The 26,658-nt window shown below is 43.3% G+C and overlaps 47 non-coding genes across 47 annotated transcripts; all 47 read right to left on the reverse strand.

Moving 5' to 3' along the window:
* Nucleotides 1–537: 537 nt before the first annotated feature.
* Nucleotides 538–610, reverse strand: trnav-cac (transfer RNA valine (anticodon CAC)). Its single transcript has one exon. It is a non-coding gene; the product is annotated as a tRNA-Val (tRNA).
* Nucleotides 611–1,047: 437 nt separating this feature from the next.
* Nucleotides 1,048–1,120, reverse strand: trnav-cac (transfer RNA valine (anticodon CAC)). The gene has a single exon. It is a non-coding gene; the product is annotated as a tRNA-Val (tRNA).
* Nucleotides 1,121–1,557: 437 nt separating this feature from the next.
* On the reverse strand, nucleotides 1,558–1,630 carry trnav-cac (transfer RNA valine (anticodon CAC)). The gene has a single exon. It is a non-coding gene; the product is annotated as a tRNA-Val (tRNA).
* A 437-nt stretch (nucleotides 1,631–2,067) lies between these two features.
* On the reverse strand, nucleotides 2,068–2,140 carry trnav-cac (transfer RNA valine (anticodon CAC)). Its single transcript has one exon. It is a non-coding gene; the product is annotated as a tRNA-Val (tRNA).
* Nucleotides 2,141–2,577: 437 nt separating this feature from the next.
* Nucleotides 2,578–2,650, reverse strand: trnav-cac (transfer RNA valine (anticodon CAC)). Its single transcript has one exon. It is a non-coding gene; the product is annotated as a tRNA-Val (tRNA).
* A 437-nt stretch (nucleotides 2,651–3,087) lies between these two features.
* Nucleotides 3,088–3,160, reverse strand: trnav-cac (transfer RNA valine (anticodon CAC)). The gene has a single exon. It is a non-coding gene; the product is annotated as a tRNA-Val (tRNA).
* A 437-nt stretch (nucleotides 3,161–3,597) lies between these two features.
* trnav-cac (transfer RNA valine (anticodon CAC)) lies at nucleotides 3,598–3,670 on the reverse strand. Its single transcript has one exon. It is a non-coding gene; the product is annotated as a tRNA-Val (tRNA).
* A 947-nt stretch (nucleotides 3,671–4,617) lies between these two features.
* Nucleotides 4,618–4,690, reverse strand: trnav-cac (transfer RNA valine (anticodon CAC)). The gene has a single exon. It is a non-coding gene; the product is annotated as a tRNA-Val (tRNA).
* A 437-nt stretch (nucleotides 4,691–5,127) lies between these two features.
* trnav-cac (transfer RNA valine (anticodon CAC)) lies at nucleotides 5,128–5,200 on the reverse strand. Its single transcript has one exon. It is a non-coding gene; the product is annotated as a tRNA-Val (tRNA).
* A 437-nt stretch (nucleotides 5,201–5,637) lies between these two features.
* Nucleotides 5,638–5,710, reverse strand: trnav-cac (transfer RNA valine (anticodon CAC)). Its single transcript has one exon. It is a non-coding gene; the product is annotated as a tRNA-Val (tRNA).
* Nucleotides 5,711–6,147: 437 nt separating this feature from the next.
* On the reverse strand, nucleotides 6,148–6,220 carry trnav-cac (transfer RNA valine (anticodon CAC)). The gene has a single exon. It is a non-coding gene; the product is annotated as a tRNA-Val (tRNA).
* Nucleotides 6,221–7,157: 937 nt separating this feature from the next.
* Nucleotides 7,158–7,230, reverse strand: trnav-uac (transfer RNA valine (anticodon UAC)). The gene has a single exon. It is a non-coding gene; the product is annotated as a tRNA-Val (tRNA).
* Nucleotides 7,231–7,667: 437 nt separating this feature from the next.
* Nucleotides 7,668–7,740, reverse strand: trnav-cac (transfer RNA valine (anticodon CAC)). Its single transcript has one exon. It is a non-coding gene; the product is annotated as a tRNA-Val (tRNA).
* A 439-nt stretch (nucleotides 7,741–8,179) lies between these two features.
* On the reverse strand, nucleotides 8,180–8,252 carry trnav-uac (transfer RNA valine (anticodon UAC)). Its single transcript has one exon. It is a non-coding gene; the product is annotated as a tRNA-Val (tRNA).
* A 437-nt stretch (nucleotides 8,253–8,689) lies between these two features.
* Nucleotides 8,690–8,762, reverse strand: trnav-cac (transfer RNA valine (anticodon CAC)). Its single transcript has one exon. It is a non-coding gene; the product is annotated as a tRNA-Val (tRNA).
* Nucleotides 8,763–9,199: 437 nt separating this feature from the next.
* trnav-cac (transfer RNA valine (anticodon CAC)) lies at nucleotides 9,200–9,272 on the reverse strand. Its single transcript has one exon. It is a non-coding gene; the product is annotated as a tRNA-Val (tRNA).
* A 439-nt stretch (nucleotides 9,273–9,711) lies between these two features.
* Nucleotides 9,712–9,784, reverse strand: trnav-cac (transfer RNA valine (anticodon CAC)). Its single transcript has one exon. It is a non-coding gene; the product is annotated as a tRNA-Val (tRNA).
* A 437-nt stretch (nucleotides 9,785–10,221) lies between these two features.
* trnav-cac (transfer RNA valine (anticodon CAC)) lies at nucleotides 10,222–10,294 on the reverse strand. Its single transcript has one exon. It is a non-coding gene; the product is annotated as a tRNA-Val (tRNA).
* A 439-nt stretch (nucleotides 10,295–10,733) lies between these two features.
* trnav-cac (transfer RNA valine (anticodon CAC)) lies at nucleotides 10,734–10,806 on the reverse strand. The gene has a single exon. It is a non-coding gene; the product is annotated as a tRNA-Val (tRNA).
* A 437-nt stretch (nucleotides 10,807–11,243) lies between these two features.
* trnav-cac (transfer RNA valine (anticodon CAC)) lies at nucleotides 11,244–11,316 on the reverse strand. Its single transcript has one exon. It is a non-coding gene; the product is annotated as a tRNA-Val (tRNA).
* A 437-nt stretch (nucleotides 11,317–11,753) lies between these two features.
* Nucleotides 11,754–11,826, reverse strand: trnav-cac (transfer RNA valine (anticodon CAC)). The gene has a single exon. It is a non-coding gene; the product is annotated as a tRNA-Val (tRNA).
* Nucleotides 11,827–12,265: 439 nt separating this feature from the next.
* Nucleotides 12,266–12,338, reverse strand: trnav-cac (transfer RNA valine (anticodon CAC)). Its single transcript has one exon. It is a non-coding gene; the product is annotated as a tRNA-Val (tRNA).
* Nucleotides 12,339–12,775: 437 nt separating this feature from the next.
* Nucleotides 12,776–12,848, reverse strand: trnav-cac (transfer RNA valine (anticodon CAC)). The gene has a single exon. It is a non-coding gene; the product is annotated as a tRNA-Val (tRNA).
* Nucleotides 12,849–13,285: 437 nt separating this feature from the next.
* trnav-cac (transfer RNA valine (anticodon CAC)) lies at nucleotides 13,286–13,358 on the reverse strand. The gene has a single exon. It is a non-coding gene; the product is annotated as a tRNA-Val (tRNA).
* A 439-nt stretch (nucleotides 13,359–13,797) lies between these two features.
* trnav-cac (transfer RNA valine (anticodon CAC)) lies at nucleotides 13,798–13,870 on the reverse strand. Its single transcript has one exon. It is a non-coding gene; the product is annotated as a tRNA-Val (tRNA).
* A 439-nt stretch (nucleotides 13,871–14,309) lies between these two features.
* Nucleotides 14,310–14,382, reverse strand: trnav-cac (transfer RNA valine (anticodon CAC)). Its single transcript has one exon. It is a non-coding gene; the product is annotated as a tRNA-Val (tRNA).
* A 437-nt stretch (nucleotides 14,383–14,819) lies between these two features.
* Nucleotides 14,820–14,892, reverse strand: trnav-cac (transfer RNA valine (anticodon CAC)). Its single transcript has one exon. It is a non-coding gene; the product is annotated as a tRNA-Val (tRNA).
* A 439-nt stretch (nucleotides 14,893–15,331) lies between these two features.
* Nucleotides 15,332–15,404, reverse strand: trnav-cac (transfer RNA valine (anticodon CAC)). The gene has a single exon. It is a non-coding gene; the product is annotated as a tRNA-Val (tRNA).
* A 437-nt stretch (nucleotides 15,405–15,841) lies between these two features.
* On the reverse strand, nucleotides 15,842–15,914 carry trnav-cac (transfer RNA valine (anticodon CAC)). Its single transcript has one exon. It is a non-coding gene; the product is annotated as a tRNA-Val (tRNA).
* A 439-nt stretch (nucleotides 15,915–16,353) lies between these two features.
* trnav-cac (transfer RNA valine (anticodon CAC)) lies at nucleotides 16,354–16,426 on the reverse strand. The gene has a single exon. It is a non-coding gene; the product is annotated as a tRNA-Val (tRNA).
* A 439-nt stretch (nucleotides 16,427–16,865) lies between these two features.
* Nucleotides 16,866–16,938, reverse strand: trnav-cac (transfer RNA valine (anticodon CAC)). The gene has a single exon. It is a non-coding gene; the product is annotated as a tRNA-Val (tRNA).
* Nucleotides 16,939–17,375: 437 nt separating this feature from the next.
* On the reverse strand, nucleotides 17,376–17,448 carry trnav-cac (transfer RNA valine (anticodon CAC)). The gene has a single exon. It is a non-coding gene; the product is annotated as a tRNA-Val (tRNA).
* A 439-nt stretch (nucleotides 17,449–17,887) lies between these two features.
* On the reverse strand, nucleotides 17,888–17,960 carry trnav-cac (transfer RNA valine (anticodon CAC)). Its single transcript has one exon. It is a non-coding gene; the product is annotated as a tRNA-Val (tRNA).
* Nucleotides 17,961–18,399: 439 nt separating this feature from the next.
* trnav-cac (transfer RNA valine (anticodon CAC)) lies at nucleotides 18,400–18,472 on the reverse strand. Its single transcript has one exon. It is a non-coding gene; the product is annotated as a tRNA-Val (tRNA).
* Nucleotides 18,473–18,909: 437 nt separating this feature from the next.
* On the reverse strand, nucleotides 18,910–18,982 carry trnav-cac (transfer RNA valine (anticodon CAC)). Its single transcript has one exon. It is a non-coding gene; the product is annotated as a tRNA-Val (tRNA).
* Nucleotides 18,983–19,419: 437 nt separating this feature from the next.
* On the reverse strand, nucleotides 19,420–19,492 carry trnav-cac (transfer RNA valine (anticodon CAC)). Its single transcript has one exon. It is a non-coding gene; the product is annotated as a tRNA-Val (tRNA).
* A 437-nt stretch (nucleotides 19,493–19,929) lies between these two features.
* On the reverse strand, nucleotides 19,930–20,002 carry trnav-uac (transfer RNA valine (anticodon UAC)). Its single transcript has one exon. It is a non-coding gene; the product is annotated as a tRNA-Val (tRNA).
* A 439-nt stretch (nucleotides 20,003–20,441) lies between these two features.
* On the reverse strand, nucleotides 20,442–20,514 carry trnav-cac (transfer RNA valine (anticodon CAC)). The gene has a single exon. It is a non-coding gene; the product is annotated as a tRNA-Val (tRNA).
* A 437-nt stretch (nucleotides 20,515–20,951) lies between these two features.
* On the reverse strand, nucleotides 20,952–21,024 carry trnav-cac (transfer RNA valine (anticodon CAC)). The gene has a single exon. It is a non-coding gene; the product is annotated as a tRNA-Val (tRNA).
* A 947-nt stretch (nucleotides 21,025–21,971) lies between these two features.
* trnav-cac (transfer RNA valine (anticodon CAC)) lies at nucleotides 21,972–22,044 on the reverse strand. Its single transcript has one exon. It is a non-coding gene; the product is annotated as a tRNA-Val (tRNA).
* A 437-nt stretch (nucleotides 22,045–22,481) lies between these two features.
* trnav-uac (transfer RNA valine (anticodon UAC)) lies at nucleotides 22,482–22,554 on the reverse strand. Its single transcript has one exon. It is a non-coding gene; the product is annotated as a tRNA-Val (tRNA).
* Nucleotides 22,555–22,993: 439 nt separating this feature from the next.
* trnav-cac (transfer RNA valine (anticodon CAC)) lies at nucleotides 22,994–23,066 on the reverse strand. Its single transcript has one exon. It is a non-coding gene; the product is annotated as a tRNA-Val (tRNA).
* A 439-nt stretch (nucleotides 23,067–23,505) lies between these two features.
* trnav-cac (transfer RNA valine (anticodon CAC)) lies at nucleotides 23,506–23,578 on the reverse strand. The gene has a single exon. It is a non-coding gene; the product is annotated as a tRNA-Val (tRNA).
* Nucleotides 23,579–24,015: 437 nt separating this feature from the next.
* Nucleotides 24,016–24,088, reverse strand: trnav-cac (transfer RNA valine (anticodon CAC)). The gene has a single exon. It is a non-coding gene; the product is annotated as a tRNA-Val (tRNA).
* A 947-nt stretch (nucleotides 24,089–25,035) lies between these two features.
* Nucleotides 25,036–25,108, reverse strand: trnav-uac (transfer RNA valine (anticodon UAC)). The gene has a single exon. It is a non-coding gene; the product is annotated as a tRNA-Val (tRNA).
* Nucleotides 25,109–26,059: 951 nt separating this feature from the next.
* trnav-cac (transfer RNA valine (anticodon CAC)) lies at nucleotides 26,060–26,132 on the reverse strand. The gene has a single exon. It is a non-coding gene; the product is annotated as a tRNA-Val (tRNA).
* Nucleotides 26,133–26,569: 437 nt separating this feature from the next.
* On the reverse strand, nucleotides 26,570–26,642 carry trnav-cac (transfer RNA valine (anticodon CAC)). Its single transcript has one exon. It is a non-coding gene; the product is annotated as a tRNA-Val (tRNA).
* Nucleotides 26,643–26,658: the final 16 nt, after the last annotated feature.

The raw sequence follows: 26,658 nt of genomic DNA on the forward strand, positions 1-26,658 counted from the left end.
TGGTGTTTGTCATTCTATCAAGAAACATGTTTTTGCCTGGTATCGAACCAGGGACCTTTCGCGTGTGAGGCGAACGTGATGACCACTACACTACAGAAACCTTGCTTGTCTGAATGGGCACATCTCTCGTGGGCGTTTCCTCATTCTATCAGAGCATGGAAGTCATCATGTCAACAATGCCTAAGCAGTAGGTCTACTCTGCTTTAAGACAAAACATTCACATCCAAACACCAAATGTTGACATCATTCGATACCTTTATAACACAAACGTCTACAAATCAACCGAGTAGCATGAGTTTTCTATGTTGGGAGACAACATGACAAAGCACTAGGTACGTTTCCACTGAGTTTCATTTTGATTGAACCGGCTGCATTAGTACTGCTATCAAGGTACATGGCGATTTAGAACATTCCTGTATCGATCACATGAGACTGACAGCTCACTTTGAGGATCTAAAGGCAAGCGCTCCCCGATAGCCTTTACACTGGCAACAAATCACTAAACAGCAGTGGTGTTTGTCATTCTATCAAGAAACATGTTTCTGCCTGGTATCGAACCAGGGACCTTTCGCGTGTGAGGCGAACGTGATGACCACTACACTACAGAAACCTTGCTTGTCTGAATGGGCACATCTCTCGTGGGCGTTTCCTCATTCTATCAGAGCATGGAAGTCATCATGTCAACAATGGCTAAGCAGTAGGTCTACTCTGCTTTAAGACAAAACATTCACATCCAAACACCAAATGTTGACATCATTCGATACCTTTATAACACAAATGTCTACAAATCAACCGAGTAGCATGAGTTTTCTAAGTTGGGAGACAACATGACAAAGCACTAGGTACGTTTCCACTGAGTTTCATTTTGATTGAACTGGCTGCATTAGTACTGCTATCAAGGTACATGGCGATTTAGAACATTCCTATATCGATCACATGAGACTGACAGCTCACTTTGAGGATCTAAAGGCAAGCGCTCCCCGATAGCCTTTACACTGGCAACAAATCACTAAACAGCAGTGGTGTTTGTCATTCTATCAAGAAACATGTTTCTGCCTGGTATCGAACCAGGGACCTTTCGCGTGTGAGGCGAACGTGATGACCACTACACTACAGAAACCTTGCTTGTCTGAATGGGCACATCTCTCGTGGGCGTTTCCTCATTCTATCAGAGCATGGAAGTCATCATGTCAACAATGCCTAAGCAGTAGGTCTACTCTGCTTTAAGACAAAACATTCACATCCAAACACCAAATGTTGACATCATTCGATACCTTTATAACACAAACGTCTACAAATCAACCGAGTAGCATGAGTTTTCTATGTTGGGAGACAACATGACAAAGCACTAGGTACGTTTCCACTGAGTTTCATTTTGATTGAACCGGCTGCATTAGTACTGCTATCAAGGTACATGGCGATTTAGAACATTCCTGTATCGATCACATGAGACTGACAGCTCACTTTGAGGATCTAAAGGCAAGCGCTCCCCGATAGCCTTTACACTGGCAACAAATCACTAAACAGCAGTGGTGTTTGTCATTCTATCAAGAAACATGTTTCTGCCTGGTATCGAACCAGGGACCTTTCGCGTGTGAGGCGAACGTGATGACCACTACACTACAGAAACCTTGCTTGTCTGAATGGGCACATCTCTCGTGGGCGTTTCCTCATTCTATCAGAGCATGGAAGTCATCATGTCAACAATGGCTAAGCAGTAGGTCTACTCTGCTTTAAGACAAAACATTCACATCCAAACACCAAATGTTGACATCATTCGATACCTTTATAACACAAACGTCTACAAATCAACCGAGTAGCATGAGTTTTCTAAGTTGGGAGACAACATGACAAAGCACTAGGTACGTTTCCACTGAGTTTCATTTTGATTGAACTGGCTGCATTAGTACTGCTATCAAGGTACATGGCGATTTAGAACATTCCTGTATCGATCACATGAGACTGACAGCTCACTTTGAGGATCTAAAGGCAAGCGCTCCCCGATAGCCTTTACACTGGCAACAAATCACTAAACAGCAGTGGTGTTTGTCATTCTATCAAGAAACATGTTTCTGCCTGGTATCGAACCAGGGACCTTTCGCGTGTGAGGCGAACGTGATGACCACTACACTACAGAAACCTTGCTTGTCTGAATGGGCACATCTCTCGTGGGCGTTTCCTCATTCTATCAGAGCATGGAAGTCATCATGTCAACAATGGCTAAGCAGTAGGTCTACTCTGCTTTAAGACAAAACATTCACATCCAAACACCAAATGTTGACATCATTCGATACCTTTATAACACAAACGTCTACAAATCAACCGAGTAGCATGAGTTTTCTAAGTTGGGAGACAACATGACAAAGCACTAGGTACGTTTCCACTGAGTTTCATTTTGATTGAACTGGCTGCATTAGTACTGCTATCAAGGTACATGGCGATTTATAACATTCCTGTATCGATCACATGAGACTGACAGCTCACTTTGAGGATCTAAAGGCAAGCGCTCCCCGATAGCCTTTACACTGGCAACAAATCACTAAACAGCAGTGGTGTTTGTCATTCTATCAAGAAACATGTTTCTGCCTGGTATCGAACCAGGGACCTTTCGCGTGTGAGGCGAACGTGATGACCACTACACTACAGAAACCTTGCTTGTCTGAATGGGCACATCTCTCGTGGGCGTTTCCTCATTCTATCAGAGCATGGAAGTCATCATGTCAACAATGGCTAAGCAGTAGGTCTACTCTGCTTTAAGACAAAACATTCACATCCAAACACCAAATGTTGACATCATTCGATACCTTTATAACACAAACGTCTACAAATCAACCGAGTAGCATGAGTTTTCTAAGTTGGGAGACAACATGACAAAGCACTAGGTACGTTTCCACTGAGTTTCATTTTGATTGAACTGGCTGCATTAGTACTGCTATCAAGGTACATGGCGATTTAGAACATTCCTATATCGATCACATGAGACTGACAGCTCACTTTGAGGATCTAAAGGCAAGCGCTCCCCGATAGCCTTTACACTGGCAACAAATCACTAAACAGCAGTGGTGTTTGTCATTCTATCAAGAAACATGTTTCTGCCTGGTATCGAACCAGGGACCTTTCGCATGTGAGGCGAACGTGATGACCACTACACTACAGAAACCTTGCTTGTCTGAATGGGCACATCTCTCGTGGGCGTTTCCTCATTCTATCAGAGCATGGAAGTCATCATGTCAACAATGCCTAAGCAGTAGGTCTACTCTGCTTTAAGACAAAACATTCACATCCAAACACCAAATGTTGACATCATTCGATACCTTTATAACACAAACGTCTACAAATCAACCGAGTAGCATGAGTTTTCTAAGTTGGGAGACAACATGACAAAGCACTAGGTACGTTTCCACTGAGTTTCATTTTGATTGAACTGGCTGCATTAGTACTGCTATCAAGGTACATGGCGATTTAGAACATTCCTGTATCGATCACATGAGACTGACAGCTCACTTTGAGGATCTAAAGGCAAGCGCTCCCCGATAGCCTTTACACTGGCAACAAATCACTAAACAGCAGTGGTGTTTGTCATTCTATCAAGAAACATGTTTCTGCCTGGTATCGAACCAGGGACCTTTCGCGTGTGAGGCGAACGTGATGACCACTACACTACAGAAACCTTGCTTGTCTGAATGGGCACATCTCTCGTGGGCGTTTCCTCATTCTATCAGAGCATGGAAGTCATCATGTCAACAATGCCTAAGCAGTAGGTCTACTCTGCTTTAAGACAAAACATTCACATCCAAACACCAAATGTTGACATCATTCGATACCTTTATAACACAAACGTCTACAAATCAACCGAGTAGCATGAGTTTTCTATGTTGGGAGACAACATGACAAAGCACTAGGTACGTTTCCACTGAGTTTCATTTTGATTGAACTGGCTACATTAGTACTGCTATCAAGGTACATGGCGATTTAGAACATTCCTGTATCGATCACATGAGACTGACAGCTCACTTTGAGGATCTAAAGGCAAGCGCTCCCCGATAGCCTTTACACTGGCAACAAATCACTAAACAGCAGTGGTGTTTGTCATTCTATCAAGAAGCGTGTTTCTGCCTGGTATCGAACCAGGGACCTTTCGCGTGTGAGGCGAACGTGACGACCACTACACTACAGAAACCTTGCTTGTCTGAATGGGCACATCTCTCGTGGGCGTTTCCTCATACAATCAGAGCATGGAAGTCATCATGTCAACAATGGCTAAGCAGTAGGTCTACTCTGCTTTAAAACAAAACATTCACATCCAAACACCAAATGTTGACATCATTCGATACCTTTATAACACAAACGTCTACAAATCAACCGAGTAGCATGAGTTTTCTATGTTGGGAGACAACATGACAAAGCACTAGGTACGTTTCCACTGAGTTTCATTTTGATTGAACTGGCTACATTAGTACTGCTATCAAGGTACATGGCGATTTAGAACATTCCTGTATCGATCACATGAGACTGACAGCTCACTTTGAGGATCTAAAGGCAAGCGCTCCCCGATAGCCTTTACACTGGCAACAAATCACTAAACAGCAGTGGTGTTTGTCATTCTATCAAGAAGCATGTTTCTGCCTGGTATCGAACCAGGGACCTTTCGCGTGTGAGGCGAACGTGATGACCACTACACTACAGAAACCTTGCTTGTCTCAATGGGCACATCTCTCGTGGGTGTTTCCTCATACAATCAGAGCATGGAAGTCATCATGTCAACAATGGCTAAGCAGTAGGTCTACTCTGCTTTAAGACAAAACATTCACATCCAAACACCAAATGTTGACATCATTCGATACCTTTATAACACAAACGTCTACAAATCAACCGAGTAGCATGAGTTTTCTATGTTGGGAGACAACATGACAAAGCACTAGGTACGTTTCCACTGAGTTTCATTTTGATTGAACTGGCTACATTAGTACTGCTATCAAGGTACATGGCGATTTAGAACATTCCTGTATCGATCACATGAGACTGACAGCTCACTTTGAGGATCTAAAGGCAAGCGCTCCCCGATAGCCTTTACACTGGCAACAAATCACGAAACAGCAGTGGTGTTTGTCATTCTATCAAGAAGCATGTTTCTGCCTGGTATCGAACCAGGGACCTTTCGCGTGTGAGGCGAACGTGATGACCACTACACTACAGAAACCTTGCTTGTCTGAATGGGCACATCTCTCGTGGGCGTTTCCTCATACAATCAGAGCATGGAAGTCATCATGTCAACAATGGCTAAGCAGTAGGTCTACTCTGCTTTAAGACAAAACATTCACATCCAAACACCAAATGTTGACATCATTCGATACCTTTATAACACAAACGTCTACAAATCAACCGAGTAGCATGAGTTTTCTATGTTGGGAGACAACATGACAAAGCACTAGGTACGTTTCCACTGAGTTTCATTTTGATTGAACTGGCTACATTAGTACTGCTATCAAGGTACATGGCGATTTAGAACATTCCTGTATCGATCACATGAGACTGACAGCTCACTTTGAGGATCTAAAGGCAAGCGCTCCCCGATAGCCTTTACACTGGCAACAAATCACGAAACAGCAGTGGTGTTTGTCATTCTATCAAGAAGCATGTTTCTGCCTGGTATCGAACCAGGGACCTTTCGCGTGTGAGGCGAACGTGATGACCACTACACTACAGAAACCTTGCTTGTCTCAATGGGCACATCTCTCGTGGGCGTTTCCTCATACAATCAGAGCATGGAAGTCATCATGTCAACAATGGCTAAGCAGTAGGTCTACTCTGATTTAAGACAAAACATTCACATCCAAACACCAAATGTTGACATCATTCGATACCTTTATAACACAAACGTCTACAAATCAACCGAGTAGCATGAGTTTTCTACGTTGGGAGACAACATGACAAAGCACTAGGTACGTTTCCACTGAGTTTCATTTTGATTGAACTGGCTACATTAGTACTGCTATCAAGGTACATGGCGATTTAGAACATTCCTGTATCGATCACATGAGACTGACAGCTCACTTTGAGGATCTAAAGGCAAGCGCTCCCCGATAGCCTTTACACTGGCAACAAATCACTAAACAGCAGTGGTGTTTGTCATTCTATCAAGAAGCATGTTTCTGCCTGGTATCGAACCAGGGACCTTTCGCGTGTGAGGCGAACGTGATGACCACTACACTACAGAAACCTTGCTTGTCTGAATGGGCACATCTCTCGTGGGCATTTCCTCATACAATCAGAGCATGGAAGTCATCATGTCAACAATGGCTAAGCAGTAGGTCTACTCTGCTTTAAGACAAAACATTCACATCCAAACACCAAATGTTGACATCATTCGATACCTTTATAACACAAACGTCTACAAATCAACCGAGTAGCATGAGTTTTCTATGTTGGGAGACAACATGAGAAAGCACTAGGTACGTTTCCACTGAGTTACATTTTGATTGAACTGGCTACATTAGTACTGCTATCAAGGTACATGGCGATTTAGAACATTCCTGTATCGATCACATGAGACTGACAGCTCACTTTGAGGATCTAAAGGCAAGCGCTCCCCGATAGCCTTTACACTGGCAACAAATCACGAAACAGCAGTGGTGTTTGTCATTCTATCAAGAAGCATGTTTCTGCCTGGTATCGAACCAGGGACCTTTTGCGTGGTGATGACCACTACACTACAGAAACCTTGCTTGTCTCAATGGGCACATCTCTCGTGGGCGTTTCCTCATTCTATCAGAGCATGGAAGTCATCATGTCAACAATGGCTAAGCAGTAGGTCTACTCTGCTTTAAGACAAAACATTCACATCCAAACACCAAATGTTGACATCATTCGATACCTTTATAACACAAACGTCTACAAATCAACCGAGTAGCATGAATTTTCTATGTTGGGAGACAACATGACAAAGCACTAGGTAAGTTTCCACTGAGTTTCATTTTGATTGAACCGGCTGCATTAGTACTGCTATCAAGGTACATGGCGATTTAGAACATTCCTGTATCGATCACATGAGACTGACAGCTCACTTTGAGGATCTAAAGGCAAGCGCTCCCCGATAGCCTTTACACTGGCAACAAATCACTAAACAGCAGTGGTGTTTGTCATTCTATCAAGAAGCATGTTTCTGCCTGGTATCGAACCAGGGACCTTTCGCGTGTAAGGCGAACGTGATGACCACTACACTACAGAAACCTTGCTTGTCTCAATGGGCACATCTCTCGTGGGCGTTTCCTCATACAATCAGAGCATGGAAGTCATCATGTCAACAATGGCTAAGCAGTAGGTCTACTCTGCTTTAAGACAAAACATTCACATCCAAACACCAAATGTTGACATCATTCGATACCTTTATAACACAAACGTCTACAAATCAACCGAGTAGCATGAGTTTTCTATGTTGGGAGACAACATGACAAAGCACTAGGTAAGTTTCCACTGAGTTTCATTTTGATTGAACCGGCTGCATTAGTACTGCTATGAAGGTACATGGCGATTTAGAACATTCCTGTATCGATCACATGAGACTGACAGCTCACTTTGAGGATCTAAAGGCAAGCGCTCCCCGATAGCCTTTACACTGGCAACAAATCACTAAACAGCAGTGGTGTTTGTCATTCTATCAAGAAGCATGTTTCTGCCTGGTATCGAACCAGGGACCTTTCGCGTGTGAGGCGAACGTGATGACCACTACACTACAGAAACCTTGCTTGTCTGAATGGGCACATCTCTCGTGGGCGTTTCCTCATACAATCAGAGCATGGAAGTCATCATGTCAACAATGGCTAAGCAGTAGGTCTACTCTGCTTTAAGACAAAACATTCACATCCAAACACCAAATGTTGACATCATTCGATACCTTTATAACACAAACGTCTACAAATCAACCGAGTAGCATGAGTTTTCTATGTTGGGAGACAACATGACAAAGCACTAGGTACGTTTCCACTGAGTTTCATTTTGATTGAACTGGCTACATTAGTACTGCTATCAAGGTACATGGCGATTTAAAACATTCCTGTATCGATCACATGAGACTGACAGCTCACTTTGAGGTTCTAAAGGGAAGAGCTCCCCGATAGCCTTTACACTGGCAACAAACGACTAAACAGCAGTGGTGTGTTTGTCATTCTATCAAGAAGCATGTTTCTGCCTGGTATCGAACCAGGGACCTTTCGCGTGTAAGGCGAACGTGATGACCACTACACTACAGAAACCTTGCTTGTCTCAATGGCCACATCTCTCGTGGGCGTTTCCTCATACAATCAGAGCATGGAAGTCATCATGTCAACAATCGCTAAGCAGTAGGTCTACTCTGCTTTAAGACAAAACATTCACATCCAAACACCAAATGTTGACATCATTCGATACCTTTATAACACAAACGTCTACAAATCAACCGAGTAGCATGAGTTTTCTATGTTGGGAGACAACATGACAAAGCACTAGGTAAGTTTCCACTGAGTTTCATTTTGATTGAACTGGCTACATTAGTACTGCTATCAAGGTACATGGCGATTTAGAACATTCCTGTATCGATCACATGAGACTGACAGCTCACTTTGAGGATCTAAAGGCAAGCGCTCCCCGATAGCCTTTACACTGGCAACAAATCACTAAACAGCAGTGGTGTTTGTCATTCTATCAAGAAGCATGTTTCTGCCTGGTATCGAACCAGGGACCTTTCGCGTGTGAGGCGAACGTGATGACCACTACACTACAGAAACCTTGCTTGTCTGAATGGGCACATCTCTCGTGGGCGTTTCCTCATACAATCAGAGCATGGAAGTCATCATGTCAACAATGGCTAAGCAGTAGGTCTACTCTGCTTTAAGACAAAACATTCACATCCAAACACCAAATGTTGACATCATTCGATACCTTTATAACACAAACGTCTACAAATCAACCGAGTAGCATGAGTTTTCTATGTTGGGAGACAACATGACAAAGCACTAGGTACGTTTCCACTGAGTTTCATTTTGATTGAACTGGCTACATTAGTACTGCTATCAAGGTACATGGCGATTTAGAACATTCCTGTATCGATCACATGAGACTGACAGCTCACTTTGAGGTTCTAAAGGGAAGAGCTCCCCGATAGCCTTTACACTGGCAACAAATCACTAAACAGCAGTGGTGTTTGTCATTCTATCAAGAAGCATGTTTCTGCCTGGTATCGAACCAGGGACCTTTCGCGTGTGAGGCGAACGTGATGACCACTACACTACAGAAACCTTGCTTGTCTCAATGGGCACATCTCTCGTGGGCGTTTCCTCATACAATCAGAGCATGGAAGTCATCATGTCAACAATGGCTAAGCAGTAGGTCTACTCTGCTTTAAGACAAAACATTCACATCCAAACACCAAATGTTGACATCATTCGATACCTTTATAACACAAACGTCTACAAATCAACCGAGTAGCATGAGTTTTCTACGTTGGGAGACAACATGACAAAGCACTAGGTACGTTTCCACTGAGTTTCATTTTGATAGAACCGGCTGCATTAGTACTGCTATCAAGGTACATGGCGATTTAAAACATTCCTGTATCGATCACATGAGACTGACAGCTCACTTTGAGGTTCTAAAGGGAAGAGCTCCCCGATAGCCTTTACACTGGCAACAAACGACTAAACAGCAGTGGTGTGTTTGTCATTCTATCAAGAAGCATGTTTCTGCCTGGTATCGAACCAGGGACCTTTCGCGTGTGAGGCAAACGTGATGACCACTACACTACAGAAACCTTGCTTGTCTCAATGGGCACATCTCTCGTGGGCGTTTCCTCATTCTATCAGAGCATGGAAGTCATCATGTCAACAATGGCTAAGCAGTAGGTCTACTCTGCTTTAAGACAAAACATTCACATCCAAACACCAAATGTTGACATCATTCGATACCTTTATAACACAAACGTCTACAAATCAACCGAGTAGCATGAGTTTTCTATGTTGGGAGACAACATGACAAAGCACTAGGTAAGTTTCCACTGAGTTTCATTTTGATTGAACCGGCTGCATTAGTACTGCTATCAAGGTACATGGCGATTTAGAACATTCCTGTATCGATCACATGAGACTGACAGCTCACTTTGAGGATCTAAAGGGAAGAGCTCCCTGATAGCCTTTACACTGGCAAAAAACCACTAAACAGCAGTGGTGTTTGTCATTCTATCAAGAAGCATGTTTCTGCCTGGTATCGAACCAGGGACCTTTCGCGTGTGAGGCGAACGTGATGACCACTACACTACAGAAACCTTGCTTGTCTCAATGGGCACATCTCTCGTGGGCGTTTCCTCATACAATCAGAGCATGGAAGTCATCATGTCAACAATGGCTAAGCAGTAGGTCTACTCTGCTTTAAGACAAAACATTCACATCCAAACACCAAATGTTGACATCATTCGATACCTTTATAACACAAACGTCTACAAATCAACCGAGTAGCATGAGTTTTCTACGTTGGGAGACAACATGACAAAGCACTAGGTACGTTTCCACTGAGTTTCATTTTGATAGAACCGGCTGCATTAGTACTGCTATCAAGGTACATGGCGATTTAAAACATTCCTGTATCGATCACATGAGACTGACAGCTCACTTTGAGGTTCTAAAGGGAAGAGCTCCCCGATAGCCTTTACACTGGCAACAAACGACTAAACAGCAGTGGTGTGTTTGTCATTCTATCAAGAAGCATGTTTCTGCCTGGTATCGAACCAGGGACCTTTCGCGTGTGAGGCAAACGTGATGACCACTACACTACAGAAACCTTGCTTGTCTCAATGGGCACATCTCTCGTGGGCGTTTCCTCATTCTATCAGAGCATGGAAGTCATCATGTCAACAATGGCTAAGCAGTAGGTCTACTCTGCTTTAAGACAAAACATTCACATCCAAACACCAAATGTTGACATCATTCGATACCTTTATAACACAAACGTCTACAAATCAACCGAGTAGCATGAGTTTTCTATGTTGGGAGACAACATGACAAAGCACTAGGTAAGTTTCCACTGAGTTTCATTTTGATTGAACCGGCTGCATTAGTACTGCTATCAAGGTACATGGCGATTTAGAACATTCCTGTATCGATCACATGAGACTGACAGCTCACTTTGAGGATCTAAAGGGAAGAGCTCCCTGATAGCCTTTACACTGGCAAAAAACCACTAAACAGCAGTGGTGTTTGTCATTCTATCAAGAAGCATGTTTCTGCCTGGTATCGAACCAGGGACCTTTCGCGTGTGAGGCGAATGTGATGACCACTACACTACAGAAACCTTGCTTGTCTCAATGGGCACATCTCTCGTGGGCGTTTCCTCATACAATCAGAGCATGGAAGTCATCATGTCAACAATGGCTAAGCAGTAGGTCTACTCTGCTTTAAGACACAACATTCACATCCAAACACCAAATGTTGACATCATTCAATCCCTTTATAACACAAACGTCTACAAATCAACCGAGTAGCATGAGTTTTCTATGTTGGGAGACAACATGACAAAGCACTAGGTACGTTTCCACTGAGTTTCATTTTGATTGAACTGGCTACATTAGTACTGCTATCAAGGTACATGGCGATTTAGAACATTCCTGTATCGATCACATGAGACTGACAGCTCACTTTGAGGTTCTAAAGGGAAGAGCTCCCCGATAGCCTTTACACTGGCAACAAATCACTAAACAGCAGTGGTGTTTGTCATTCTATCAAGAAGCATGTTTCTGCCTGGTATCGAACCAGGGACCTTTCGCGTGTGAGGCGAACGTGATGACCACTACACTACAGAAACCTTGCTTGTCTCAATGGGCACATCTCTCGTGGGCGTTTCCTCATACAATCAGAGCATGGAAGTCATCATGTCAACAATGGCTAAGCAGTAGGTCTACTCTGCTTTAAGACAAAACATTCACATCCAAACACCAAATGTTGACATCATTCGATACCTTTATAACACAAACGTCTACAAATCAACCGAGTAGCATGAGTTTTCTACGTTGGGAGACAACATGACAAAGCACTAGGTACGTTTCCACTGAGTTTCATTTTGATAGAACCGGCTGCATTAGTACTGCTATCAAGGTACATGGCGATTTAAAACATTCCTGTATCGATCACATGAGACTGACAGCTCACTTTGAGGTTCTAAAGGGAAGAGCTCCCCGATAGCCTTTACACTGGCAACAAACGACTAAACAGCAGTGGTGTGTTTGTCATTCTATCAAGAAGCATGTTTCTGCCTGGTATCGAACCAGGGACCTTTCGCGTGTGAGGCAAACGTGATGACCACTACACTACAGAAACCTTGCTTGTCTCAATGGGCACATCTCTCGTGGGCGTTTCCTCATTCTATCAGAGCATGGAAGTCATCATGTCAACAATGGCTAAGCAGTAGGTCTACTCTGCTTTAAGACAAAACATTCACATCCAAACACCAAATGTTGACATCATTCGATACCTTTATAACACAAACGTCTACAAATCAACCGAGTAGCATGAGTTTTCTATGTTGGGAGACAACATGACAAAGCACTAGGTAAGTTTCCACTGAGTTTCATTTTGATTGAACCGGCTGCATTAGTACTGCTATCAAGGTACATGGCGATTTAGAACATTCCTGTATCGATCACATGAGACTGACAGCTCACTTTGAGGATCTAAAGGGAAGAGCTCCCTGATAGCCTTTACACTGGCAAAAAACCACTAAACAGCAGTGGTGTTTGTCATTCTATCAAGAAGCATGTTTCTGCCTGGTATCGAACCAGGGACCTCTCGCGTGTGAGGCGAATGTGATGACCACTACACTACAGAAACCTTGCTTGTCTGAATGGGCACATCTCTCGTGGGCGTTTCCTCATACAATCAGAGCATGGAAGTCATCATGTCAACAATGGCTAAGCAGTAGGTCTACTCTGCTTTAAGACACAACATTCACATCCAAACACCAAATGTTGACATCATTCAATCCCTTTATAACACAAACGTCTACAAATCAACCGAGTAGCATGAGTTTTCTATGTTGGGAGACAACATGACAAAGCACTAGGTACGTTTCCACTGAGTTTCATTTTGATTGAACTGGCTACATTAGTACTGCTATCAAGGTACATGGCGATTTAGAACATTCCTGTATCGATCACATGAGACTGACAGCTCACTTTGAGGTTCTAAAGGGAAGAGCTCCCCGATAGCCTTTACACTGGCAACAAATCACTAAACAGCAGTGGTGTTTGTCATTCTATCAAGAAGCATGTTTCTGCCTGGTATCGAACCAGGGACCTTTCGCGTGTGAGGCGAACGTGATGACCACTACACTACAGAAACCTTGCTTGTCTCAATGGGCACATCTCTCGTGGGCGTTTCCTCATACAATCAGAGCATGGAAGTCATCATGTCAACAATGGCTAAGCAGTAGGTCTACTCTGCTTTAAGACAAAACATTCACATCCAAACACCAAATGTTGACATCATTCGATACTTTTATAACACAAACGTCTACAAATCAACCGAGTAGCATGAGTTTTCTACGTTGGGAGACAACATGACAAAGCACTAGGTACGTTTCCACTGAGTTTCATTTTGATAGAACCGGCTGCATTAGTACTGCTATCAAGGTACATGGCGATTTAAAACATTCCTGTATCGATCACATGAGACTGACAGCTCACTTTGAGGTTCTAAAGGGAAGAGCTCCCCGATAGCCTTTACACTGGCAACAAACGACTAAAAAGCAGTGGTGTGTTTGTCATTCTATCAAGAAGCATGTTTCTGCCTGGTATCGAACCAGGGACCTTTCGCGTGTGAGGCGAACGTGATGACCACTACACTACAGAAACCTTGCTTGTCTGAATGGGCACATCTCTCGTGGGCGTTTCCTCATACAATCAGAGCATGGAAGTCATCATGTCAACAATGGCTAAGCAGTAGGTCTACTCTGCTTTAAGACAAAACATTCACATCCAAACACCAAATGTTGACATCATTCGATACCTTTATAACACAAACGTCTACAAATCAACCGAGTAGCATGAGTTTTCTATGTTGGGAGACAACATGACAAAGCACTAGGTAAGTTTCCACTGAGTTTCATTTTGATTGAACCAGCTGCATTAGTACTGCTATCAAGGTACATGGCGATTTAGAACATTCCTGTATCGATCACATGAGACTGACAGCTCACTTTGAGGTTCTAAAGGGAAGAGCTCCCCGATAGCCTTTACACTGGCAACAAACGACTAAACAGCAGTGGTGTGTTTGTCATTCTATCAAGAAGCATGTTTCTGCCTGGTATCGAACCAGGGCCCTTTCGCGTGTGAGGCGAACGTGATGACCACTACACTACAGAAACCTTGCTTGTCTGAATGGGCACATCTCTTTTGGGCGTTTCCTCATACAATCAGAGCATGGAAGTCATCATGTCAACAATGGCTAAGCAGTAGGTCTATTCTGCTTTAAGACAAAACATTCACATCCAAACACCAAATGTTGACATCATTCGATCCCTTTATAACACAAACGTCTACAAATCAACCAAGTAGCATGAGTTTTCTACGTTGGGAGACAACATGACAAAGCACTAGGTACGTTTCCACTGAGTTTCATTTTGATTGAACTGGCTACATTAGTACTGCTATCAAGGTACATGGCGATTTAGAACATTCCTGTATCGATCACATGAGACTGACAGCTCACTTTGAGGTTCTAAAGGGAAGAGCTCCCCGATAGCCTTTACACTGGCAACAAATCACTAAACAGCAGTGGTGTTTGTCATTCTATCAAGAAGCATGTTTCTGCCTGGTATCGAACCAGGGACCTTTCGCGTGTGAGGCGAACGTGATGACCACTACACTACAGAAACCTTGCTTGTCTCAATGGGCACATCTCTCGTGGGCGTTTCCTCATACAATCAGAGCATGGAAGTCATCATGTCAACAATGCCTAAGCAGTAGGTCTACTCTGCTTTAAGACAAAACATTCACATCCAAACACCAAATGTTGACATCATTCGATACCTTTATAACACAAACGTCTACAAATCAACCGAGTAGCATGAGTTTTCTACGTTGGGAGACAACATGACAAAGCACTAGGTACGTTTCCACTGAGTTTCATTTTGATAGAACCGGCTGCATTAGTACTGCTATCAAGGTACATGGCGATTTAAAACATTCCTGTATCGATCACATGAGACTGACAGCTCACTTTGAGGTTCTAAAGGGAAGAGCTCCCCGATAGCCTTTACACTGGCAACAAACGACTAAAAAGCAGTGGTGTGTTTGTCATTCTATCAAGAAGCATGTTTCTGCCTGGTATCGAACCAGGGACCTTTCGCGTGTGAGGCGAACGTGATGACCACTACACTACAGAAACCTTGCTTGTCTGAATGGGCACATCTCTCGTGGGCGTTTCCTCATACAATCAGAGCATGGAAGTCATCATGTCAACAATGGCTAAGCAGTAGGTCTACTCTGCTTTAAGACAAAACATTCACATCCAAACACCAAATGTTGACATCATTCGATACCTTTATAACACAAACGTCTACAAATCAACCGAGTAGCATGAGTTTTCTATGTTGGGAGACAACATGACAAAGCACTAGGTACGTTTCCACTGAGTTTCATTTTGATTGAACTGGCTACATTAGTACTGCTATCAAGGTACATGGCGATTTAGAACATTCCTGTATCGATCACATGAGACTGACAGCTCACTTTGAGGTTCTAAAGGGAAGAGCTCCCCGATAGCCTTTACACTGGCAACAAATCACTAAACAGCAGTGGTGTTTGTCATTCTATCAAGAAGCATGTTTCTGCCTGGTATCGAACCAGGGACCTTTCGCGTGTGAGGCGAACGTGATGACCACTACACTACAGAAACCTTGCTTGTCTCAATGGGCACATCTCTCGTGGGCGTTTCCTCATACAATCAGAGCATGGAAGTCATCATGTCAACAATGGCTAAGCAGTAGGTCTACTCTGCTTTAAGACAAAACATTCACATCCAAACACCAAATGTTGACATCATTCGATACCTTTATAACACAAACGTCTACAAATCAACCGAGTAGCATGAGTTTTCTACGTTGGGAGACAACATGACAAAGCACTAGGTACGTTTCCACTGAGTTTCATTTTGATAGAACCGGCTGCATTAGTACTGCTATCAAGGTACATGGCGATTTAAAACATTCCTGTATCGATCACATGAGACTGACAGCTCACTTTGAGGTTCTAAAGGGAAGAGCTCCCCGATAGCCTTTACACTGGCAACAAACGACTAAACAGCAGTGGTGTGTTTGTCATTCTATCAAGAAGCATGTTTCTGCCTGGTATCGAACCAGGGACCTTTCGCGTGTGAGGCAAACGTGATGACCACTACACTACAGAAACCTTGCTTGTCTCAATGGGCACATCTCTCGTGGGCGTTTCCTCATTCTATCAGAGCATGGAAGTCATCATGTCAACAATGGCTAAGCAGTAGGTCTACTCTGCTTTAAGACAAAACATTCACATCCAAACACCAAATGTTGACATCATTCGATACCTTTATAACACAAACGTCTACAAATCAACCGAGTAGCATGAGTTTTCTATGTTGGGAGACAACATGACAAAGCACTAGGTAAGTTTCCACTGAGTTTCATTTTGATTGAACTGGCTGCATTAGTACTGCTATCAAGGTAGATGGCGATTTAGAACATTCCTGTATCGATCACATGAGACTGACAGCTCACTTTGAGGTTCTAAAGGGAAGAGCTCCCTGATAGCCTTTACACTGGCAACAAACCACTAAACAGCAGTGGTGTGTTTGTCATTCTATCAAGAAGCATGTTTCTGCCTGGTATCAAACCAGGGACCTTTCGCGTGTGAGGCGAACGTGATGACCACTACACTACAGAAACCTTGCTTGTCTGAATGGGCACATCTCTCGTGGGTGTTTCCTCATACAATCAGAGCATGGAAGTCATCATGTCAACAATGGCTAAGCAGTAGGTCTACTCTGCTTTAAGACAAAACATTCACATCCAAACACCAAATGTTGACATCATTCGATACCTTTATAACACAAACGTCTACAAATCAACCGAGTAGCATGAGTTTTCTATGTTGGGAGACAACATGACAAAGCACTAGGTACGTTTCCACTGAGTTTCATTTTGATTGAACTGGCTACATTAGTACTGCTATCAAGGTACATGGCGATTTATAACATTCCTGTATCAATCACATGAGACTGACAGCTCACTTTGAGGATCTAAAGGCAAGCGCTCCCCGATAGCCTTTACACTGGCAACAAATCACGAAACAGCAGTGGTGTATGTCATTCTATCAAGAAGCATGTTTCTGCCTGGTATCGAACCAGGGACCTTTCGCGTGTGAGGCGAACGTGATGACCACTACACTACAGAAACCTTGCTTGTCTCAATGGGCACATCTCTCGTGGGCGTTTCCTCATTCTATCAGAGCATGGAAGTCATCATGTCAACAATGCCTAAGCAGTAGGTCTACTCTGCTTTAAGACAAATCATTCACATCCAAACACCAAATGTTGACATCATTCGATCCCTTTATAACACAAACGTCTACAAATCAACCGAGTAGCATGAGTTTTCTACGTTGGGAGACAACATGACAAAGCAGTAGGTAAGTTTCCACTGAGTTTCATTTTGATAGAACCGGCTGCATTAGTACTGCTATCAAGATACATGGCGATTTAAAACATTCCTGTATCGATCACATGAGACTGACAGCTCACTTTGAGGTTCTAAAGGGAAGAGCTCCCCGATAGCCTTTACACTGGCAACAAACGACTAAACAGCAGTGGTGTGTTTGTCATTCTATCAAGAAGCATGTTTCTGCCTGGTATCGAACCAGGGACCTTTCGCGTGTGAGGCGAACGTGATGACCACTACACTACAGAAACCTTGCTTGTCTGAATGGGCACATCTCTCGTGGGCGTTTCCTCATACAATCAGAGCATGGAAGTCATCATGTCAACAATGGCTAAGCAGTAGGTCTACTCTGCTTTAAGACAAAACATTCACATCCAAACACCAAATGTTGACATCATTCGATCCCTTTATAACACAAACGTCTACAAATCAACCGAGTAGCATGAGTTTTCTACGTTGGGAGACAACATGACAAAGCACTAGGTAAGTTTCCACTGAGTTTCATTTTGATAGAACCGGCTGCATTAGTACTGCTATCAAGATACATGGCGATTTAAAACATTCCTGTATCGATCACATGAGACTGACAGCTCACTTTGAGGTTCTAAAGGGAAGAGCTCCCCGATAGCCTTTACACTGGCAACAAACGACTAAACAGCAGTGGTGTGTTTGTCATTCTATCAAGAAGCATGTTTCTGCCTGGTATCGAACCAGGGACCTTTCGCGTGTGAGGCAAACGTGATGACCACTACACTACAGAAACCTTGCTTGTCTGAATGGGCACATCTCTCGTGGGCGTTTCCTCATACAATCAGAGCATGGAAGTCATCATGTCAACAATGGCTAAGCAGTAGGTCTACTCTGCTTTAAGACAAAACATTCACATCCAAACACCAAATGTTGACATCATTCGATACCTTTATAACACAAACGTCTACAAATCAACCGAGTAGCATGAGTTTTCTATGTTGGGAGACAACATGACAAAGCACTAGGTAAGTTTCCACTGAGTTTCATTTTGATTGAACCGGCTGCATTAGTACTGCTATGAAGGTACATGGCGATTTAGAACATTCCTGTATTGATCACATGAGACTGACAGCTCACTTTGAGGATCTAAAGGCAAGCGCTCCCCGATAGCCTTTACACTGGCAACAAATCACTAAACAGCAGTGGTGTTTGTCATTCTATCAAGAAGCATGTTTCTGCCTGGTATCGAACCAGGGACCTTTCGCGTGTGAGGCGAACGTGATGACCACTACACTACAGAAACCTTGCTTGTCTGAATGGGCACATCTCTCGTGGGCGTTTCCTCATACAATCAGAGCATGGAAGTCATCATGTCAACAATGGCTAAGCAGTAGGTCTACTCTGCTTTAAGACAAAACATTCACATCCAAACACCAAATGTTGACATCATTCGATACCTTTATAACACAAACGTCTACAAATCAACCGAGTAGCATGAGTTTTCTATGTTGGGAGACAACATGACAAAGCACTAGGTACGTTTCCACTGAGTTTCATTTTGATTGAACTGGCTACATTAGTACTGCTATCAAGGTACATGGCGATTTATAACATTCCTGTATCGATCACATGAGACTGACAGCTCACTTTGAGGATCTAAAGGCAAGCGCTCCCCGATAGCCTTTACACTGGCAACAAATCACGAAACAGCAGTGGTGTATGTCATTCTATCAAGAAGCATGTTTCTGCCTGGTATCGAACCAGGGACCTTTCGCGTGTGAGGCGAACGTGATGACCACTACACTACAGAAACCTTGCTTGTCTCAATGGGCACATCTCTCGTGGGCGTTTCCTCATTCTATCAGAGCATGGAAGTCATCATGTCAACAATGGCTAAGCAGTAGGTCTACTCTGCTTTAAGACAAAACATTCACATCCAAACACCAAATGTTGACATCATTCGATACCTTTATAACACAAACGTCTACAAATCAACCGAGTAGCATGAATTTTCTATGTTGGGAGACAACATGACAAAGCACTAGGTAAGTTTCCACTGAGTTTCATTTTGATTGAACCGGCTGCATTAGTACTGCTATCAAGGTACATGGCGATTTAGAACATTCCTGTATCGATCACATGAGACTGACAGCTCACTTTGAGGATCTAAAGGCAAGCGCTCCCCGATAGCCTTTACACTGGCAACAAATCACTAAACAGCAGTGGTGTTTGTCATTCTATCAAGAAGCATGTTTCTGCCTGGTATCGAACCAGGGACCTTTCGCGTGTAAGGCGAACGTGATGACCACTACACTACAGAAACCTTGTTTGTCTGAATGGGCACATCTCTCGTGGGCGTTTCCTCATACAATCAGAGCATGGAAGTCATCATGTCAACAATGCCTAAGCAGTAGGTCTACTCTGCTTTAAGACAAAACATTCACATCCAAACACCAAATGTTGACATCATTCGATCCCTTTATAACACAAACGTCTACAAATCAACCGAGTAGCATGAGTTTTCTACGTTGGGAGACAACATGACAAAGCACTAGGTAAGTTTCCACTGAGTTTCATTTTGATAGAACCGGCTGCATTAGTACTGCTATCAAGGTACATGGCGATTTAAAACATTCCTGTATCGATCACATGAGACTGACAGCTCACTTTGAGGTTCTAAAGGGAAGAGCTCCCCGATAGCCTTTACACTGGCAACAAACGACTAAACAGCAGTGGTGTGTTTGTCATTCTATCAAGAAGCATGTTTCTGCCTGGTATCGAACCAGGGACCTTTCGCGTGTGAGGCGAACGTGATGACCACTACACTACAGAAACCTTGCTTGTCTCAATGGGCACATCTCTCGTGGGCGTTTCCTCATACAATCAGAGCATGGAAGTCATCATGTCAACAATGGCTAAGCAGTAGGTCTACTCTGCTTTAAGACAAAACATTCACATCCAAACACCAAATGTTGACATCATTCGATACCTTTATAACACAAACGTCTACAAATCAACCGAGTAGCATGAGTTTTCTATGTTGGGAGACAACATGACAAAGCACTAGGTAAGTTTCCACTGAGTTTCATTTTGATTGAACCGGCTGCATTAGTACTGCTATCAAGGTAGATGGCGATTTAGAACATTCCTGTATCGATCACATGAGACTGACAGCTCACTTTGAGGATCTAAAGGCAAGCGCTCCCCGATAGCCTTTACACTGGCAACAAATCACTAAACAGCAGTGGTGTTTGTCATTCTATCAAGAAGCATGTTTCTGCCTGGTATCGAACCAGGGACCTTTCGCATGTGAGGCGAACGTGATGACCACTACACTACAGAAACCTTTCTTGTCTGAATGGGCACATCTCTCGTGGGCGTTTCCTCATACAATCAGAGCATGGAAGTCATCATGTCAACAATGGCTAAGCAGTAGGTCTACTCTGCTTTAAGACAAAACATTCACATCCAAACACCAAATGTTGACATCATTCGATACCTTTATAACACAAACGTCTACAAATCAACCGAGTAGCATGAGTTTTCTACATTGGGAGACAACATGACAAAGCACTAGGTACGTTTCCACTGAGTTTCATTTTGATTGAACTGGCTGCATTAGTACTGCTATCAAGGTACATGGCGATTTAGAACATTCCTGTATCGATCACATGAGACTGACAGCTCACTTTGAGGATCTAAAGGGAAGAGCTCCCTGATAGCCTTTACACTGGCAAAAAACCACTAAACAGCAGCGGTGTTTGTCATTCTATCAAGAAGCATGTTTCTGCCTGTTATCGAACCAGGGACCTTTCGCGTGTGAGGCGAATGTGATGACCACTACACTACAGAAACCTTGCTTGTCTGAATGGGCACATCTCTCGTGGGCGTTTCCTCATACAATCAGAGCATGGAAGTCATCATGTCAACAATGGCTAAGCAGTAGGTCTACTCTGCTTTAAGACAAAACATTCACATCCAAACACCAAATGTTGACATCATTCGATACCTTTATAACACAAACGTCTACAAATCAACCGAGTAGCATGAGTTTTCTATGTTGGGAGACAACATGACAAAGCACTAGGTACGTTTCCACTGAGTTTCATTTTGATTGAACTGGCTACATTAGTACTGCTATCAAGGTACATGGCGATTTATAACATTCCTGTATCGATCACATGAGACTGACAGCTCACTTTGAGGATCTAAAGGCAAGCGCTCCCCGATAGCCTTTACACTGGCAACAAATCACGAAACAGCAGTGGTGTATGTCATTCTATCAAGAAGCATGTTTCTGCCTGGTATCGAACCAGGGACCTTTCGCGTGTGAGGCGAACGTGATGACCACTACACTACAGAAACCTTGCTTGTCTCAATGGGCACATCTCTCGTGGGCGTTTCCTCATTCTATCAGAGCATGGAAGTCATCATGTCAACAATGGCTAAGCAGTAGGTCTACTCTGCTTTAAGACAAAACATTCACATCCAAACACCAAATGTTGACATCATTCGATACCTTTATAACACAAACGTCTACAAATCAACCGAGTAGCATGAATTTTCTATGTTGGGAGACAACATGACAAAGCACTAGGTAAGTTTCCACTGAGTTTCATTTTGATTGAACCGGCTGCATTAGTACTGCTATCAAGGTACATGGCGATTTAGAACATTCCTGTATCGATCACATGAGACTGACAGCTCACTTTGAGGATCTAAAGGCAAGCGCTCCTCGATAGCCTTTACACTGGCAACAAATCACTAAACAGCAGTGGTGTTTGTCATTCTATCAAGAAGCATGTTTCTGCCTGGTATCGAACCAGGGACCTTTCGCGTGTAAGGCGAATGTGATGACCACTACACTACAGAAACCTTGTTTGTCTGAATGGGCACATCTCTCGTGGGCGTTTCCTCATACAATCAGAGCATGGAAGTCATCATGTCAACAATGCCTAAGCAGTAGGTCTACTCTGCTTTAAGACAAAACATTCACATCCAAACACCAAATGTTGACATCATTCGATCCCTTTATAACACAAACGTCTACAAATCAACCGAGTAGCATGAGTTTTCTACGTTGGGAGACAACATGACAAAGCACTAGGTAAGTTTCCACTGAGTTTCATTTTGATAGAACCGGCTGCATTAGTACTGCTATCAAGGTACATGGCGATTTAAAACATTCCTGTATCGATCACATGAGACTGACAGCTCACTTTGAGGTTCTAAAGGGAAGAGCTCCCCGATAGCCTTTACACTGGCAACAAACGACTAAACAGCAGTGGTGTGTTTGTCATTCTATCAAGAAGCATGTTTCTGCCTGGTATCGAACCAGGGACCTTTCGCGTGTGAGGCGAACGTGATGACCACTACACTACAGAAACCTTGCTTGTCTGAATGGGCACATCTCTCGTGGGCGTTTCCTCATACAATCAGAGCATGGAAGTCATCATGTCAACAATGGCTAAGCAGTAGGTCTACTCTGCTTTAAGACAAAACATTCACATCCAAACACCAAATGTTGACATCATTCGATCCCTTTATAACACAAACGTCTACAAATCAACCGAGTAGCATGAGTTTTCTACGTTGGGAGACAACATGACAAAGCACTAGGTAAGTTTCCACTGAGTTTCATTTTGATAGAACCGGCTGCATTAGTACTGCTATCAAGATACATGGCGATTTAAAACATTCCTGTATCGATCACATGAGACTGACAGCTCACTTTGAGGTTCTAAAGGGAAGAGCTCCCCGATAGCCTTTACACTGGCAACAAACGACTAAACAGCAGTGGTGTGTTTGTCATTCTATCAAGAAGCATGTTTCTGCCTGGTATCGAACCAGGGACCTTTCGCGTGTGAGGCGAACGTGATGACCACTACACTACAGAAACCTTGCTTGTCTGAATGGGCACATCTCTCGTGGGCGTTTCCTCATACAATCAGAGCATGGAAGTCATCATGTCAACAATGGCTAAGCAGTAGGTCTACTCTGCTTTAAGACAAAACATTCACATCCAAACACCAAATGTTGACATCATTCGATACCTTTATAACACAAACGTCTACAAATCAACCGAGTAGCATGAGTTTTCTATGTTGGGAGACAACATGACAAAGCACTAGGTAAGTTTCCACTGAGTTTCATTTTGATTGAACCGGCTGCATTAGTACTGCTATCAAGGTAGATGGCGATTTAGAACATTCCTGTATCGATCACATGAGACTGACAGCTCACTTTGAGGATCTAAAGGCAAGCGCTCCCCGATAGCCTTTACACTGGCAACAAATCACTAAACAGCAGTGGTGTTTGTCATTCTATCAAGAAGCATGTTTCTGCCTGGTATCGAACCAGGGACCTTTCGCGTGTGAGGCGAACGTGATGACCACTACACTACAGAAACCTTGCTTGTCTGAATGGGCACATCTCTCGTGGGCGTTTCCTCATACAATCAGAGCATGGAAGTCATCATGTCAACAATGGCTAAGCAGTAGGTCTACTCTGCTTTAAGACAAAACATTCACATCCAAACACCAAATGTTGACATCATTCGATACCTTTATAACACAAACGTCTACAAATCAACCGAGTAGCATGAGTTTTCTACATTGGGAGACAACATGACAAAGCACTAGGTACGTTTCCACTGAGTTTCATTTTGATTGAACTGGCTGCATTAGTACTGCTATCAAGGTACATGGCGATTTAGAACATTCCTGTATCGATCACATGAGACTGACAGCTCACTTTGAGGATCTAAAGGGAAGAGCTCCCTGATAGCCTTTACACTGGCAAAAAACCACTAAACAGCAGCGGTGTTTGTCATTCTATCAAGAAGCATGTTTCTGCCTGTTATCGAACCAGGGACCTTTCGCGTGTGAGGCGAACGTGATGACCACTACACTACAGAAACCTTGCTTGTCTCAATGGGCACATCTCTCGTGGGCGTTTCCTCATTCTATCAGAGCATGGAAGTCATCATGTCAACAATGGCTAAGCAGTAGGTCTACTCTGCTTTAAGACAAAACATTCACATCCAAACACCAAATGTTGACATCATTCGATACCTTTATAACACAAACGTCTACAAATCAACCGAGTAGCATGAATTTTCTATGTTGGGAGACAACATGACAAAGCACTAGGTAAGTTTCCACTGAGTTTCATTTTGATTGAACCGGCTGCATTAGTACTGCTATCAAGGTACATGGCGATTTAGAACATTCCTGTATCGATCACATGAGACTGACAGCTCACTTTGAGGATCTAAAGGCAAGCGCTCCTCGATAGCCTTTACACTGGCAACAAATCACTAAACAGCAGTGGTGTTTGTCATTCTATCAAGAAGCATGTTTCTGCCTGGTATCGAACCAGGGACCTTTCGCGTGTAAGGCGAATGTGATGACCACTACACTACAGAAACCTTGTTTGTCTGAATGGGCACATCTCTCGTGGGCGTTTCCTCATACAATCAGAGCATGGAAGTCATCATGTCAACAATGCCTAAGCAGTAGGTCTACTCTGCTTTAAGACAAAACATTCACATCCAAACACCAAATGTTGACATCATTCGATCCCTTTATAACACAAACGTCTACAAATCAACCGAGTAGCATGAGTTTTCTACGTTGGGAGACAACATGACAAAGCACTAGGTAAGTTTCCACTGAGTTTCATTTTGATAGAACCGGCTGCATTAGTACTGCTATCAAGGTACATGGCGATTTAAAACATTCCTGTATCGATCACATGAGACTGACAGCTCACTTTGAGGTTCTAAAGGGAAGAGCTCCCCGATAGCCTTTACACTGGCAACAAACGACTAAACAGCAGTGGTGTGTTTGTCATTCTATCAAGAAGCATGTTTCTGCCTGGTATCGAAACAGGGACCTTTCGCGTGTGAGGCGAACGTGATGACCACTACACTACAGAAACCTTGCTTGTCTGAATGGGCACATCTCTCGTGGGCGTTTCCTCATACAATCAGAGCATGGAAGTCATCATGTCAACAATGGCTAAGCAGTAGGTCTACTCTGCTTTAAGACAAAACATTCACATCCAAACACCAAATGTTGACATCATTCGATCCCTTTATAACACAAACGTCTACAAATCAACCGAGTAGCATGAGTTTTCTACGTTGGGAGACAACATGACAAAGCACTAGGTAAGTTTCCACTGAGTTTCATTTTGATAGAACCGGCTGCATTAGTACTGCTATCAAGATACATGGCGATTTAAAACATTCCTGTATCGATCACATGAGACTGACAGCTCACTTTGAGGTTCTAAAGGGAAGAGCTCCCCGATAGCCTTTACACTGGCAACAAACGACTAAACAGCAGTGGTGTGTTTGTCATTCTATCAAGAAGCATGTTTCTGCCTGGTATCGAACCAGGGACCTTTCGCGTGTGAGGCGAACGTGATGACCACTACACTACAGAAACCTTGCTTGTCTGAATGGGCACATCTCTCGTGGGCGTTTCCTCATACAATCAGAGCATGGAAGTCATCATGTCAACAATGGCTAAGCAGTAGGTCTACTCTGCTTTAAGACAAAACATTCACATCCAAACACCAAATGTTGACATCATTCGATACCTTTATAACACAAACGTCTACAAATCAACCGAGTAGCATGAGTTTTCTATGTTGGGAGACAACATGACAAAGCACTAGGTAAGTTTCCACTGAGTTTCATTTTGATTGAACCGGCTGCATTAGTACTGCTATGAAGGTACATGGCGATTTAGAACATTCCTGTATCGATCACATGAGACTGACAGCTCACTTTGAGGATCTAAAGGCAAGCGCTCCCCGATAGCCTTTACACTGGCAACAAATCACTAAAAAGCAGTGGTGTTTGTCATTCTATCAAGAAGCATGTTTCTGCCTGGTATCAAACCAGGGACCTTTCGCGTGTGAGGCGAACGTGATGACCACTACACTACAGAAACCTTGCTTGTCTGAATG

The sequence above is a fragment of the Brachyhypopomus gauderio genome, unplaced genomic scaffold (genome assembly GCF_052324685.1).
Source record: "Brachyhypopomus gauderio isolate BG-103 unplaced genomic scaffold, BGAUD_0.2 sc119, whole genome shotgun sequence".
In the NCBI taxonomy this organism is placed as follows: Eukaryota; Metazoa; Chordata; class Actinopteri; order Gymnotiformes; family Hypopomidae; genus Brachyhypopomus; species Brachyhypopomus gauderio.